Here is a 3613-nt window from a genome sequence, read left to right on the forward strand (position 1 = left end):
ACAAGTTGCAGCAATGTTGGGGGGGCCCCAGCCACCCCAGGAGCCTAGATAGCTCTGCCACTGCAAGGCCACCAACAGTAACCGAGACAAAAACTAATGATGTTTTCTCGTACTAGTAACTTTTTAATACTTACATGCATGTAGTCATAATGACATTCAACTACTTCTTTCCTATTCATTCGTTGCATGCTTATGACGTATTAATGATCCCGGTTAATGAGAAGAAAAGATGACTTGCAAAGCGGTCATTAAATTTTATCTTAGTACCTGTAATCTGAGTTTGTGGCCTTGTATAAGAGAATGGAGGGAGTACTTGTTTCAATTCACATACCTTTTTCAAATTCATGAAAATTTTAAAGTTTCATGTGCTTTTTTCAAATCCGCATACAAGTTCCATGTTTGTGTATTTTTTTTGAATTCATGTAACTTTTTAGTATTCACGTACTTTATTTGGAAAAAGTTCATGAATTCGAAAAGACTTACGGACTTAGTAAAAGTACGTGGAGTCGGAAAAAGGAGAATATGAAAAAATTACGCGCATTTAAAAAATGTACGCGGATTTGGAAAAAGTGTGTGAGTTGAAAGAATGACGCCAAGTTGAGAAAAGTATTCAAATTTGAAAAAATTACACGAACTTAAAAAAAATACAAATAAAGTTAATGGATTTGAAACAAATACATGGATTGAAAAATATACGTGAATTTCAAATAAGTTCACGGATTTGAAAAAAAAACACGAATTTGAGTCAACACCAGTCGAAACTGTGGTCAGTCAGCACTAAAACCGGACAAAACCGAGACCTTGAACGAACCTTGTCCGGTTTTAATAGTTGAGGGCGCAAGTTGTCCGGTTACGGAGTTAAGGTACCAACTGTAGATTACACATAAAATTAAGTGACGAATTGATTCTTTAGGCCCCACTTTACAGTAATTGTTTCGATGAGCGTCTATCTACAGGTGAACCGTGATGGAAGTCGATTAACCTGGCTACATGCTAAATGGTGTCGCCACAATCCTGCTATAGTCTTCTTCTTTTTTTCGCAATTATCCTGCTATAGTCCATGGGCGGATAACATAATTAGCCGTGACGATTTTTTTTGCATGGTAATACGTGTCTTATTCAATATCATAAAGAACAAAGTACAAGTCACGTAAGAACCGACATGAAAAAATTGAAAAGATAGCAGAACATCTTTGAGCTTGGCAGTGACGCCCGTCACCTGACTCCGGCACCACCACAGCAGCCACTGAAGAAAAAATGACGGATCACCTTCTCACCCGAGCTCGACGCGGCTCCATCGCTGATATGCAGCTTTGGAGACCTCCAAGGTGGCTCACCAAAAGTCAATTCATTGAACGAATCAGACTGGGGCAACACCCTAGACACGCCATCGAACTCCAGATCTGGCACCCCATCACGAGTAAGACGCCGAAGGAGAAAACCATACCTGCCATCCACGAACCACGAACCCAGCACACGTTCCGTCTTCCAGATATCGTCGATGCAGACCACAATCTGCATCCGCTCCTGGACTACCTCCCATGTTCCACGCTGACGCTGGAGCAAACGTCGTCGCAACGGCAGAGCCCGAGGACACAGGTCCACCACGAGGGTGCCGCCGCCGCCACGCCATCCTTGCTTGAACAGACTGGTTTCTAAATCCATCCCCAACCACAAGACCAATGGCCTCGTCAGGGAAGGATCCAAAAAATCTTTATTCAGCGCCGTCATCGTTGCCGCCAAAGCGAAAATGATGAACAATCTAAAAACCTAAACTACATGGGAGTAAAAACGATCCACGCGCGTGGATCCGATGACCCCCCTCACCACCGACGACCGAGGTCACCGGCCGGCGAAAGGGAGCCGCCGGAGGACAGCGCTGAAAGATGGCCTCTCCTGATGGCGGCTAGGGTTACAGGAGCCAGGGAGTAGGGAGAAGAGAAAAAACGCTTGGCTTAAGGAGACCTGCTTCGGTAGACCCCCTCACAAAACTTATAGGCGGGAGGTTGGTCGGCGTGTAATAAATGGATTTCGTAGACCGAGTCAACCACACTCTCATCCAAGACGCCGTCAGGGGACAGACGTCCGTTAGCTCCATTGAGAACAAACGTCACCCCGTTGGACAGATTTAAACTAGCATGTACGCCGCGAGTACAGCTTGCTGACCACATCCCAACACGAGGCAACGGTTGTCGTGACCAAGCGAGCCCGTCCGTGCCTATGAATATTCGCCCATGAATCTGCCTTCTCTGTCCCTTGCAGCAACGTCACATCTATTCTGGTTCTTCCCAAACGTTGCATTAACCTTGAGATTGTTAGTCCCCGACGGCGGAGGTATCTGGCTACTTCCACATGCACCAGTTGTACTTGATACGTTCCGTTTCTTGATCATCTCGGTGCTTTCCAGTTGCCCTATAAAGTTTCGAACAAATACATGAACAGAAAGTGGTGAGGGTAAATCTCATCCTGGATGTCTGTCCTTCTTGCATGCCACAACGCCCATATATAGAGTAATAACTAAACTCATGACCCGATCATTGTGTTGCAATGTTTCGATTGAGGATGATATGAAGTCCTTGGCATTATGATAGGATGCATTTGATATATGTTCAACCAGAGTATCATCAGATGGGCAGTGGCCGGGCCATGAACGTTGCACATGTATTAGTGTGATCTGCCAGGCGGATGCTGTTGGCACTGCCGTAGATGACCTGGCCCAGGCGCAAGAGGAGGAAGCACTCGCGGGCTGCAAGTGGCCTCGCGCCGTCCAAAAGGCCGGCCGCGGTACCTCGGACAAAGGAGGTGAGGAACCGGCGGCTGGGGCCGACCGCGGACCGTGGCACGGGGATGAACACCGGCGGCAAGCACGGATCGGCCCAGTCCTTGTATCGTTGCTGGGTAAAGAAGCCGATGAGGGCAGACGAGTGGGTCGTGTCCTCTGGCCAGGGGCGGCGGAGGAAGGAGCGGTCGGTGACAAGGCCGCACCACCGCTTGCATGCCGCGGCGCACCGGAAGAGCGTGGCAACGTCCGCAATGGCCACGCGCACCAGGACCTCGAGGAGCAGGTCGTCCGGGAGCAATGGCACGTCGTCCACCATGGTCTCCATCTTCTTTAGCTGTGAACTATGTATGCGATCTCCGCGGGGTATTGCGAGCGATCGGTCGATGGAGAGGTAGTTTGTGCGTATATATGTACACAACATCCATCTCCTCGTGTCAGGTTCGTTTCCTTTTCAATCTCCAGCATTTTCTAGGCTACCTCGACGGGGATTTTCCCTTTTTTTCAGTATTTGGTAAATCGAAGAAGCCTGAAAATTGTGCATGTGGTTACCTTGCGTATATATATATACACAGCATCGTGTCACAGAAGATAACATGGGGTCCGTATCGCATGCGCTTCTCCCTAGCAATCCTATATCTTTCTCTTCATGGTTAGAACTTTGAATAGATTATGTAGCTTATTTAAACCGTGATCTGATTTAGAGATTAGCTGAGATGTAATTTTTGATACTATTAAAGTGTCAAAAAAAGTCTTATATTAAACCTAAATACTTAAACGCGCAACTGCGCTATCTGGACGCTGCAAGCGCACGCGCCAGACGACAAAAGGAGT

The sequence above is a fragment of the Triticum dicoccoides genome, chromosome 7B (genome assembly GCF_002162155.2).
Source record: "Triticum dicoccoides isolate Atlit2015 ecotype Zavitan chromosome 7B, WEW_v2.0, whole genome shotgun sequence".
Classification (NCBI taxonomy): Eukaryota; Viridiplantae; Streptophyta; class Magnoliopsida; order Poales; family Poaceae; genus Triticum; species Triticum dicoccoides.